A 13,734-nucleotide genomic window follows, 5' to 3' on the forward strand; every position below is an offset into this window, starting at 1 on the left:
CACATGTTTTAAAAGGTAAGGGAATTTTTCCAGATGGTCCTTGATAGATTGGTTTCAAACAACCCAAAAGGCACTTAAGGTCTCTGCACATGGACTCTGGATTTTTCTTTTCACTTTTTTTAATCTTGAGGAAAAGGTTAAACAGCAGTGTCTCCCTGAAACTCACATTCCAAGGATACAGGGCATCCTGTGCACTCATGAAAACCTCACACAATCGAATGTGTACTTGCAGAACTGGAACTGAAACAAAGCTTTCCTCATTTCTAGTCCTGTGGTCTTCACTATAGATCTGAGTGCTCAGTGTAGATAATGAACCCACACTGGCTAGGAGTGGTGTGAAGTTGTACATTTTGGGTGGTTATGAAATCAGAATGGCAGGCCTGTGGCTGGGTAGTCATGGGGAGACGCCTGAACAATATGCCCAGACCTGCCAAGTTGGGGACTGGAGATGGCCCAGGCCACATTTAGGACTTTTTTGAGGCCTGCCCAGCCTTATAGCAAACAGACCCCCCCAAATTCACCAAAACTGTCAAACATCCCAGCCCCTAAAAGCTTCCCAAGTCCTTCTCTTCATGGTGATACCACTGTGCCAAGTTCACAGAAAGTATTCAGTGGATGCTCTTGCCCCATTGACTGGTAAGACATCTCATCACAGTGAACATCATAAAAACCTGATGCCTGGAACCTAATGGCCACTAAATACCTGATGGTACTTTCAAAAAAATGTAAATCAGATTCTCTCTTGCTCAAACTCCGAGTTCTTTTGTTTAGCTGCAGATTAAGCAAACATTTACTGCCCACTGGTATTTTCCAGGCAGAGTTACGTATATCTTCACTTGTGGCTAGATGTATACAGCCAGCCCAGCTGACTGAGACCATCCTTCAGTAAACATTCATCTCTGTGCTGGGAAGTCACTCCACCAGAAGAAATAAGCAGTGATGGACAAAAGGTTTCACAATTAGCTTTCAGGGAATGGAGCAAGGAAGGCGTGACTGAAAATTATTTTTTCAGGTCAGGAGGGCATCCGAGTTCAGTTCTCAGAGAACCAGGTGCAGGCACAGCCTAAAGGTAAAACAGAGAGAGCCACAGAGAATGTCATCAGTCAGAAAGAGACAGAAGGGAGATGTGGTCAGAGAAAAAGGGAAAGATGAAAAGCGATGTGGTTGGAAGTCTGCCATCAGATTCTGAGGAAAGGAGGATCATCAAAGGAGGCCCAATGGCAGAAATTGTCCTGGAGAGAATCTTCGAGTGGAACAATGGATCAAAGCATGTTGACAGGAGATCAACTAGATGAACGAGTTGGAGAATTTTGTTATCTCCCCAATTTCACTGTTCACTGACATTTCATGGAGGGGAGAAAGCAAGGATCTAAAATGAGAAACATTCATTTTTGTTGGTCTTCACAGCCCACAGAAAATGTTAGAAGGGAAAGAAAATCAACACAGATGACTAAGGGGAGTGAGGGTATGGTGGCGACAAAGTGTGGAATTGGGGGTGTCCATTTCCTTCTTGTTCCGTTACTAGAGTACTCCAAGGACATGTGTGTGATGCACCAACTTGGAAGGAAGGGAAGAGGCCCCAGAAGGTAGGGTACAGATGGAAGGGGAACCGCCTAGGGCATAATTAGACAGTGGGAGGCAGTTTGAAGAAGAGAAAACAGTCTTGGGAGAAGCAATGGAAATAGTTGCAAGGCCCCAGAGAAGAGTTGAAGGTAGCACTTAAGAAGTCATTGTGGGGGAGGCAGGGGAGAGCCATGCCCAGAACAGGTTAGGGGGGGCTAGGGGTTGGGGAGGGGTGGGTAGAGGGGGCTTGGGGAGAGTGGGAGGGACCTTATGGTAGGAGGGCATCATCACAGCTTTGAGAAAATCCTGCTTTTCTAAGGAAACCAACTCCAGCTGCTCCCCACCCCAAAGGCCCATGGCTCTGTCCTCATCAGGCCAATTATTAAGTCACAAACTCCGTTTCAGGCGGGGGTACCTACAGCTAAAACACATGATGTGCTATAAGGGAAGACACGTTAGAACGCTGTTCCCTACTCTCCCACTTCCATCTCCCAAAGAGAATGTCCATTATCCTGGGGCCATCTTGAATAACAAACTCCAAGGGAAGAAAAAGGGAAAAAGAGAAGCAATGTAAAAGTTTTACTAAGGGCAGAATTTTCCATGAGGCAATAGCCACTCCATTCTCTGCTGTTCACAGCCTATTGTGCACAACACATTGCCTGATGGTCTGGTGGCAGGGAAGCCACTTGGGGTGGAGGGCTGGCTCTCTTTGGTCTGTTCAGGTCAAGGCCACTAGGTATAACCATCCTTTGGGAAGTTACCTCTTTGTGGCTTCCATGCTTTCTCCACCCAACTCTCCAACTCCACCCTGAAAGAAACACACATCTCCTGTTGTAGATGGGAATAGGTAATAAAAGCGGTTTGTCTACAACAACAGAGGGCAAGATTAGAGAAATGACAAAAGTCAGTGAACTTGAAGATAGAAATATCCAATCTGAAAAAATGTGTGTGTGTGTGTGTGTATCTCCAATCTGAAGAATACAGAGAGAAATTATTTTTTTAAAAAAAATGAATAGAACCACATGAGCCATAGAATAGTATCAGAAGTTTTTGGCATTCATGTCTGGAGTTCCAGAGGAAGAGGAAAGATTGAAACAGAAAATATACCTGGAAAAATAATGACCAAACTCCCCAAATGTGGTGAAAGATATAAACTTGCAGATTCAAGAAGCTCAGCAAACCCCAAACAGAATAAATCCAAAGAGAAAAACATGCACGGATGCATGAAAAGCAAACCGCAGAAAGCGAAGAAGGAAAAGAAACTCTCCAAGGCAGCTGGTGAAAAACTGCCTCACTTATCAGAGAACAAGTGTTTGGAATTAGTGCAGAGTCCACCTCAGGAACAACTGGAGCCAGAAGACAGTGGAACAGTATCTTTAATATTATGTAAGGAGCAAATTGTCAACCCAGAATTGTGTATCCCATGAAAATATTCTGGGGGAATTGAAGCAAAAAAAAAAAAAAAAAAATTCTCAAATTTCACTACCAGCAGACATGCTCTAAAAGAAGAACTAAAGGGTATTCTTTAGGTTGAAGGGAGATTATAGCCAGAAACATGGACCTTCAAAAAGAAGAAGGAGGGGATCCCTGGGTGGCTCAGCGGTTTAGTGCCTGTCTTTGGCCTAGGGCATGATCCTGGAGACCCGGGATCGAGTCCCACGTCGGGCTCCCTGCATGGAGCCTGCTTCTCTCTCTGCCTGTGTCTGTGCCTCTCTCTCTCTCTCTCTCTCTCTCTCTCTCTCTCTCTGTCTCTCATGAATAAATAAATAAATAAAATCTGAAGGAAGAAGAAAGAAGAAAGAAGAAGGAAAAGCTGCAGGCCTGGCTAGTATCTGGGTTCATGTAACTCAGGTTGGCGAGTTCCCTATGCAATCCATACAAGACTTCCCCTTTCTCCTAGGTAGGATTGTGGGTATGCATGTCTACTTTCCCACCAGAATGCATTTCTCCAAGGTCAGCAAATGCTTTATGATTATTCTAGTATTCACCTACAGTGCCTGCCACTGTGCTGTGTGACTGACATAGTGGATGAGTTCGAAGGCTCAGGAGGTGCAATGCCTGGATTCAAATCCTGCAACTGCCACTTACTAATAGAATGTTCTTGAGCCAATCACTTAATCCCTTTGTACCTCAGTGTTCTTATCCATAAACTGGGATGATAATGCATTTACCCGACATGTTGCCATGAAGATTAAATTAGTTAACATGGAAAGTGATTAGAACAAGGCTGGGCACATAGTAAGTCTTATGTTTGTTAACCACTATTGCAAGTGCTCAAAGATTGCTAATTTTCCATAGCACTACTGATGTATCATCAACCTTGAATTGCATATCTAACAATTATCTAAGGATTAAGCTAATCTCAAAATAAATACTATGCAACTTGTGTTTTAATAGAATCCATATTAAAGCATTATTCAAATCAGAGTGATCAAGAATGTTCTCTTGAAAAAAAATTAAATCTCAATTGTAAATGGTGTGAAACAGAACACAAGTGACATGTTTTTGCACAGCAATATCAAGGTACCACCTGCCACCTGATAAAGCTTAATTGTGTCTCTTTATTCAGCAAATAGAACGATTTTGTCACAGGTTCTCACTGGATACCTCAGTGTGAACTTCTTATTACCAGTCCTTATCATAAACTTTCTCGGGCAGCCCCGGGGGCCCAGTGGTTTAGCTGCCTTCAGCCCAGGGCATGATCCTGGAGACCCAGGATTGAGTCCCACATCGGGCTCCCTGCATGGAGCCTGCTTCTCCCTCTGCCTGTGTTTCTCATGAATAAATAAATAAAATCTTAAAAAAAAATAAATTCCAATTCCTCTGTCAAGTTATATCATCAGAAACATAGTCCTTTAAATCCCTCCCTAGAAATCCCTTCAAAAATTTTACTTTGATGATGTCTTTGGTGTGTAGTCAGAGGTTGATATAAGAAATGGTCATTACTTTCCAACCTGGGCTTAGCAGAATGGCTCCCTCAAAGAAGAGCCGTGAGAAGGGCCCTTCTGCCACCAACAAGGTAATGACCAGAGAACACACCATCAACATTTATAAGCGTGCCCATGTAGTGGGTTTCAAGAAGCTTGCCCCTTGGGGACTCAGAGAGATTCGGGAATTTGCTATGAAGGAGATGGGAACTCCAGATGAGCATATCGACACCAGACTCCACAAAACTGTCTGAGCTGAAGGAATAAGGAATGTTCCATACCGTATCTGTGTGCAGTTGTCCAGAAAATGTAACAAGAATAAAGATTCACCAAACAAGCTTTATACATTAGGTACCTATATACCTGCCACCACTTTCAAAAACCTACAGACAATGTGGATGAGAACTACCTGCTGATTGTCAGATAAAAATATAAAACTGCAAAAGAAAGAGAAAGAGAGGGAGAGGGAGAGAAAGAAGAGGAAGGGATGCAAGAAATGTTCCTAGAAAACCTGAATAGACATTTCTCAAAAAAAAGACAGATGCCCAAGAGACACATGAAAAGATGCTGAACATCACAAATCATCAGGGAAATGCAAATCAAAACCACAAGGAGATATCACCTCATACCTGTCAGAATGGCTAAAGTCAGAAAGACATGAAATAACAAGTGTTGGTGAGGATACGGAGAAAAAGGAACCCTGGTGCACTGTCGGTGGGAATGTAAAATGGAGCAGCCACTCTGGAAAACAGTAATGAGGTTCCTCAAAAATTAAAAATAGAAATACAAAAAAATAAAATAAAAATTAAATTAAATTAAATTAAAAAAATAGAAATACCTTATAATCCAATAATTCTACTATTGGGTGTTTACCCAAAGAAAATGAAAACATTAATTCAAAAAGATACATGGACCCCTATGTTGACTGCAACATTATTTACAATAACCAAGATATAGAAGTAACCTAAGAGTTCATCAATAAATGAATGGAGATGTGGTATAGATATATATTTTTATTTTATATTTATAAAATGGAATATCACCCAGCCATGACAAGGGATGAGATCTTGCCATTTGTGATATGGATGTACCTAGAGGATATTATTTTAAGTAAAATAAGTCAGAGAAAGACAAATACCATATTATTTCCTCATAAGTCGAATCTAAAAAAGGTAAAAATCAAAAATAAAACAAATGAATAAACAAAAAGCAGAATCAGACTCATGAATACAGAGAGCTGATGGCTGCCAAAGAAAAGGGGGGTGGGAGGGGATGGGCAGAATGTATAAAGGGGAGTGTACAGACTTCCAGTGATGGAATAAGTCATGGAGACAAAAAGTACAGCCTGAGGAATATACTCAATGATGCTGTAACAGATGGTGTCAGGTGGTAGCTACACTTGCAGGTGAGCACAGCATAATGTATAGATATATTGAATCACTATTTTGTATACTTGAAACTAATGTAACATTATGTACCAACTATACTTAAATAAACAATTTTTAAAGAAATGGCCATATAAATATCTTTGCATTTTCTGCAAAACTCTTTGAGTGTAAAGGCATAAAGACATTCTCTATTACACGAACTTCACAATATAAAATCCCAAAACAATATATATCTCCCAATAAATCAGTATGGGCAGTTTTCTTTGAGAGTAAAAATAACACTTTGGTGGTTCACCATCAAGGCTACATATCAGAATCACCTGATATCACCTGGCAGCCTGAACAGCTCTTGGCGCTCTGTCATTTACCAATTAAGTCAGAATCTCGGTGCATGGGGCTCAGGCATTGATGGTTTTTAGAAAGTTCTCCAAGACATTCTTGTGTACACCTAGGACTGACAATCCCTCCCGTAGTTTATCATTTCACATGTTTTAAAATATCTTGACTTCTAAGAAATTCAAAGTTAAATTTCTTATAATAGGGCAGCCCGGGTGGCTCAGCGGCTAAGCACCACCTTCAGTCCAGGGCATGATCCTGGAGACCTGGGATCGAGTCCCACGTCGGGCTCCTGCATGGAGCCTGCTTCTCCCTCTGCCTGTGTCTCTCATGAATAAATAAATAAAATATATTCTTAAAAATTCCTTATAATACTTGGCCAAGATTTTTCATATTGTTCATTCCTCATCCTCCATGGTTTATCCATGTCTTTTTTTTTTTTTAAATTCATAGAGATGCAGAGAGAGAGAGAGAGAGAGAGAGGCAGAGACACAGGCAGAGGGAGAAGCAGGCTCCATGCAGGGAGCCCGACGCAGGACTCGATCCAGGGTCTCCAGGATCACGCCTTAGGCTGCAGGTGGCACTAAACCGCTGCGCCACTGGGGCTGCCCTCTATTTGTCTTTTTAATTATCATTAAACATGCCTTATAAAAGTCACCTCAAATCATTTTTGGAAGCAAATAGAGAATAAGATCTCATTTTTTAAGAAAGGTCATCCATGGAAATCCTTCTAAAACCTATTTGGTTTTTTGATGTTACGGGTTCTTTGGATAGATAATTGGTTCCATAAATTTAGTCTCTGGTGTGCAAAATCATGCTAACTTTTGGGTGTTCAAAAATTTCCTTTGAGCTCTCAGTGATGGGCCCTAGTTCCAATCTTCCAGGACTTAGTAAGTTTTCTATTGCTGTGTAAAAAATATCCACAAATTAATGGTTTATTTTTTTAAAAAGATTTTATTTATTTATTCATGAGAGACACAGAGAGAGAGAGAGGCAGAGAGAGAAGCAGACTCCCCACAAGGAGCCCGATGTAGGACTTGATCCCGGATCCCAGGATCATGCCCTGAGTCAAAGGCAGATACTCAACCACTGAGCCACCCAGGTGTCCCCACAAACTAATGGCTTAAAACAACACACAGTTGTTTCATCTCACAGTTTCTGGAGGTCAGAAACATATGCTTATCTGGTTTCTCTGCTCAGGGACTCACAAGACTGAAATTCAGGTGTTGGTGGGTCTATGTTCACAAATGGAAGCTTAAATTAATTGAAGAAGGATCTTCCAGGTGGTTGCTGTGGCTCTAGAATGCAGGCAGCTTCTATCTTCAAACCAGCAGCACAAATCCAAACCCTGCTTTGAGTAAGAGTACTTGAGGAAAGAGCTTACCTCCACTGCACACACAGCCTCCCAGGTGTAGACATTTCTCTGCTTCATGTGTGAGTGTGTTTGTGGGTTTCTTTCTGTGTGTGTGGGGGGGAGGGGTTTCTAACATTCTTTGGTGAAGACATCCTTGCATTTAGTAATGAATGCATCGGACTATTGCCTAGGAGGGCAGCCTATAATGGTGTCTGATTCTGTTAATGAGTGGTATCTGATAGCTCAGAGCTTAAAAGTATAGAGTATCTTCCTCAAATTCATTATTTTAATTTCCCCACCCCCTTATTTCCTGTGTGAGTTTGCTAGGGCTGCCGTAACAAAATACCACAGATTCGGGGGACATAAACAATAGAAGAATATATCTTTCTCCAGTTCCAGAGGCTGGAAATCCAAAGTCAAAGTGTTGGCAGGTTTGGTTTCTTCGGAGGCCTCTCTGATTTGTAGATACTCTTTCTTCTCACTGTATTCTCAGTTGGTCTTTCTTCTGTGTGTGTCTCTCTGTCCACATTCCCTCTTCTTATAAGGACACCAGTTAGATTAAATCAGGGCCCACCCTAACCACCTCATTTTAACTTAATGACTTCTTTAAAAAGTCCCATCTCCAAATTTAGTCCCATTTTGATGTACTGGGGCTCAACATATGAATTTGAAACAAGACACAATTCAGCCCATAACACTTCACTGCCCATGAAAGGTCATCTGAAACATTCTTGGATCGATTGCCATCTACTTGATGCGTCATTATCTGGAAGAGCTTACTAATTGTCTGAGTCTTTTATTTGTGCTCTCGAGGAACTTGTGATATAAACGAACACCAGAGACAAATAGGAAAAATACAATAAAGTAGGTAATTAGTTGCTGGTTTGGACAAAGTAGACTATAGTTTTCTAGAATTCAAAGAAAGGCAGGGGCACAGTGGCTGCAACCGGTCCAGAGGGCCTCAGGAGCAGGACTGGTTTGTGGACACTGGCAGCAAGCCTGAGGTTTAACTAGTTGTGCTAAACTCTAGCAGTACCTTAGAATTATCTGGGGGATCAAACTAGGTCCTTTGCATTGGTATTAGAAAACAAAACAATGGGGTGCCTGGGTGGCTCAGTCGGTTAAGGGTCTGACTCTTGATTTTAGCTCAGGTCATGATGTCAGGGTTGTGAGATAGAGCCCCATGTCAGGCTCCCTGCTCAGCTGGAAGTCTGCTTGAGATTCTGTTTCCCTTTCCCTTTTGCCCCTCTCCCCACCCCCTACTTGTGCCCTTTCTCTAAAATAAATATATATATTTTTTAAGGGCAAAAACAACTCTCTCCGGGTGATTCAAATGCATAGCCAGTCTTCAAACTGCTGGTTTGGATGGATGGATGAGATAAGAAGGGCATTGCAGGTGAGGATGAGGAGGAGGATGTGAGCCAGAGCATGAAAACAAAAACCTGGGATATCTGAAGGATCAGAAGACCCACCTGCCTGGAGGGGTGGATGTGTTGGAAAATAAGTTTGCATTGGTCAGAGTGAAATTCCTGGAGAGACTATGGAACCCGTGTACAGGCCAGAAAGGCAGGAGGAATGCAGACACCAAGTTAGCAAGCTCAGCTATTCAGTTATTACAGAAAAATGGGTGTGAGAAATGAGGGCTTTGACGAGCGGTGGCACCAGCCCAGAAATGCAGACGTGGGTGAAAGGCTGGGAAGGATGGATCGGTAGGACTGGCCAAGTGGATAAGCTGATAAGTGGTGCACAAGAGAAACTGTCGTGGAGTAAAGAGCATACATTTGGCTAAGTCGTGAGCTTCCTCTAGGAGATGTTAAGTCAGAGATAATATCTCATTATTCACAGTTAGCGTGATGACCTGTATGTACCAGCTGCTCCACACGCTGTGGTTGACCAGAGTTAAACGAGATAAAATTGGAGCATAAGTAGACATCAGGTATGAGACCGCACGTGACAGAGAAGAGATAAGAACTCAAGCTTTGATACAGCAGAGGCCTGGGAGCGCTGTCCCCGATCTCTGATAAGGATTGGTAAGAATCTTGAGCGAGGGGATCCCCAGGTGGCTCAGTGGTTTAGCGCTGCCTTGAGTCCAGGGCCTGATCCTGAAGTTCCGGGATCAAGTCCTGCATCAGGCTCCCTGCATGGAGCCTGCTTCTCCCTCTGCCTGTGTCTCTGCCTCTGTATGTCTCATGAACAAATAAATAAAATCTTAAAAAAAAAAAAAAAAAAGAGTAGAATCTTGAGTGATGTCTCCACGCAGCCCCCTGCCCCTTCCCCATCTCCTGCCCACGTGGAGTGAACGGGCCTCTGCCGTTTTGTCACCCAGCACCCCCTCCCTGTGCGAGTTCCCATTTTTCTCTTGGGGAACTTCCCCTTCCTCAGGGCCTGTCAAAGTCCTCTGCCCTCCCTGCCTGGGGTTCCAGCCACGACCTACATGTTAGGTCTTGTGCCTCACATTACACCTCTCCTCGTCCCCCAGAGCTTCCCGGGCCACTGTGCCTGCCTCTGTTGAATTGCTAGAGAACGATGGCTCACGTTGTTCAAACTAGCAGTAATCTCCCCCTGACCTCAGCTGGGCCCATCAGACCCTCTCTCCTGGGATGCTGGGGCTTGAGCAGACTAACAGAAGTAGAGAATCCACAATCTCTTGGGCAACCGAGTCCTGGTGACACTCTCCTCGGGGTCTCTGAAATTGCCTGGGTCCCCATTTATTCCGCTTTGCTGTTAAGTCTCTGAGGTCCCTCAAATCCTTCCAGTACATCCTTTTTCCTACAGTTAATCAGAACTAGTTTCTGTTCCTTGCGACTGAAGCTTCTTTACTGACTGACCACATTCCTTCCCATTATTCAAATTGTGTCACAGCTTTATTTTACATTCAAAATCCGGAAGTGAGCGTAGCATCACTGGGATCCTGGGATCTCTATCTCCATTTTTTTTTTTTTTTTGGTAAGCGCTATGCCCAATGTGGGGCTTGATCTCATAACCCGAGATCAGGAGTCATATGCTCTAACAATGGTGCCACCCAGGCACCACCCCTCCTTTTCTAAAGTTGCGTACCCCAGGGATTCTCATTTCCATTTTAAACACAAATCGAGATGGGCAGCAGCCATCTGACAGCCTCGCACCTTTGCATTTCTCATACCTACTAATTTATTGGAAGAGGTCCCCATGGTCATTTGCCCAAGACTCTATTATAAAGTCATCTGGGGATGCCTGGGTGGCTCAACAGTTGAGTGCCTGACTTTGGCCCAGGGCAGGATCGAGTCCCACATCAGGGTCTCTGCATGGAGCCTGCTTCTCTCCCTGCCTATGTCTCTGTCTCTCCCTGTGTGTGTCTCTCATGAATAAATAAAATAAAATTTAAAAAGTCATCTGTTTAAAATGTCTCTTCCAACCCAAAATTCCCTTGCAGTCAAGGTCAGATGCCATTGAAGAGTATGTGAGAATATGCTTCTTCATCCTTTCTTTCTCTCACATCTCTACCCAAGGTCCTCTTTCTTTGGGTGACCACTTTATTTTAAAAACTTAGAACAGTGATGGTCTCAGCGTCACCAATGTATGTGCAGGAGGCTCTCCTTCTCTTGTATATGAGAAAAACAGATATGAATTCTGGCTGTGGAAGTTTGGGCTTCCAGTGGGCCTAGAGATAAACGCCTTTTACCACTCTGACAGAGAACACTTCTAGAAGCAACGATGTTACTTGGCATCAATGCAACACTTTTCATCACAAAGCAATTTGTAGACATTAAAGGGTAAGTTCTTTCCATAAGAATAAATGCACGATGCTGGGTATAGTCCTATCCAATTCCTCTGGCCCCAACAATGGGCCCCACATATAAACTGTGGCTGCACAAGATGACTTCTTGAGACAAAAAAGAGGGGCAAAGGTGGGGGAACACAAAGAGAAAGAAAGAAAAGAAGACATACAATTTATCTAGTGAATGTTGTGAGTCTGGCACGATGGTTTGGAGAAGAACCTTCCTTCCAGTGTTCTGGCCTGGCTCCGCTGCTGTTTAACCTCCTCCATGACCCGCTGGGAAGTTTCAACAGAGATTAGATCATTCCCAGTCATGTCTCAAGCTGTAGTATTTTATATTTTGATGATTCTTCCTTCGTGTCCCTGGCACACATCCTTATTCCCAATTCAAGTCCTAGCACCTGGCACACCAAAGCAAATCAACTTTAACATTTGTGGGCGCATGTGCCCACATACATATATATACACAACCTCTGTGCTCCTTCTTGCCTCGTTACCCACCTGCCTCCCTGCTTATTTGGGGCTGGGATCTGGGGAGGAAAATAAATAATGAACCATGCCTTTTAGCCCAATGTTTTGCAATGATGTGACTGGAAAGAACTCAATGAGATTAAGGATGGGTTTACTTCTTAAGAAATCATTCCATCAAAAGAAAGACGAGCCTCCACCTGCTCAGAGAAATTGTTGGCTGAACTTCTGAGCAGTTAGACACCCTGTGAACTGTAAATGAATGCAGGGCGTGAAGGCAGGAACCAAAGCCTTTCAATGCTTTCCACACAAGTCTTCCATAAAGACCACTGTATAGCACAGTTTAGGCACCCACGTAGTACCCTCTTATGTCCTGATTTTCCAATCACAGCCAGGAAAGTACAATTCCTTCAACAAGCCACATCTCCCTTCTCACATGTCATCCTATCATGTGTGATAGGATGTCCTAACTGTGGCATTAAAGAAAACAGATATGCAACAAACCATATTTAGGACTGATCATTTGATGAATGGGTATTTGCATAATGGAACATAATGGGAGGATTTTTTAAACTACGGAGTCCTGTTCTCATAAACTCAATCAATTATATTAAACCAACTTTCAATTATGGAATTTCACCTTCCACACCTTATAAAACCAACTATAAATCAAGCCACATCTTCCTTTACTACTATTTGGTTGTTAACACATATGGGTATCCATATATCTTTTCTTGGACATTCTCTATATGTGTGTGTGTGTGTGTGTCCCTATTTCATCACTGGACTGTAAACATCCTCAAGGTCAGGAACTATCGCCTCCTATCAGTCCAGGGGAATCAGAAAAAAAAAAAAAAGGGAAATCGGAGAAAAGAAATATAATAACCTAAGACCCAGAAACAAGTGAAAATTCTAAAATATTGCATCGGTCCTGATGCGTATTCCCAGCAGCCACACAGATGTATTATGCTTATACTCTGGAGAAAGGCAAGAAAAAAGTGCCCAGTATGAACACATACGCTTTCAGTTTTGGTGTTTCCTTAAAATGTAATGAAAGTTAAGCAGTCTGTTCAATCACGAACTACCTAGAACAAGAAGACAAGAGCACAACGCCCAGCTCTGCAGCTTCACTACTGCTTTAGTAGGAGGGAATCTCGTTAAGCCAAAAGCTTAATGGAGGGCACACATAAAGATATACCCATGGAGCCATGAATACTGCCACCGAACTACAGAACCCAGACAAAGCAGAGGCTGCTCATCAAGTCCAGAGCACAGTGCACAAGCTCTCTGGCAGGCCTGTCTCCCTGGATGCTGGCAAGAATGGCTGGCCTCGGGGAATTTCATTGTGGAACTACAATAAGCCAACTTGACTGATTTAAGTGGGCAGTGACTGGTGTGGTGAGAGAACCATTGACTCTTGAAACGGAACAATGAAAGGAGGCTATCCTAGAAGTACTAGGGAGATTCCAATTTGTGTATTTCCAAATTTGTTCCTTTACTCGATATCTAGTTCATGAAAGTAAGAGCCTCTTGTATCAGTGGCCTCCACAAGGGTTTTTTGAGAATTCTGTATAATATTTTACTTGTAGGGAAAAATTAAAAGTCACAGATTAATTAAAGAAAGTCTGGATAAACAGACCTTAGGTTATTCTCCTGTGATTTTTTTTTTTTTTTTTTTTTTTTTTAGAGATTTTATTTGAGGGAAACAAAGGTAGCGAGAAAGAGCATGAACTGGGAAGGAAAGGGGGAAAGCAGGCACCCTGCAGAGCAGGGAGCCTGATGCGGGGCTCTATCCCAGGACCCTGGGATCATGACCTGCCCCAAAGGCAGACACTTAATCAAGTCACCCAGGCGCTCCTCTCCTGTGATTTTTTTTTTTTTTTTTTTTTTTTTCTCTCCTGTGATTTTTGAAGTAGTAGATCATAGGGTGAATCTGGGTTT

This window comes from Canis lupus, chromosome 2 (genome assembly GCF_003254725.2).
Source record: "Canis lupus dingo isolate Sandy chromosome 2, ASM325472v2, whole genome shotgun sequence".
NCBI lineage: Eukaryota > Metazoa > Chordata > Mammalia > Carnivora > Canidae > Canis > Canis lupus.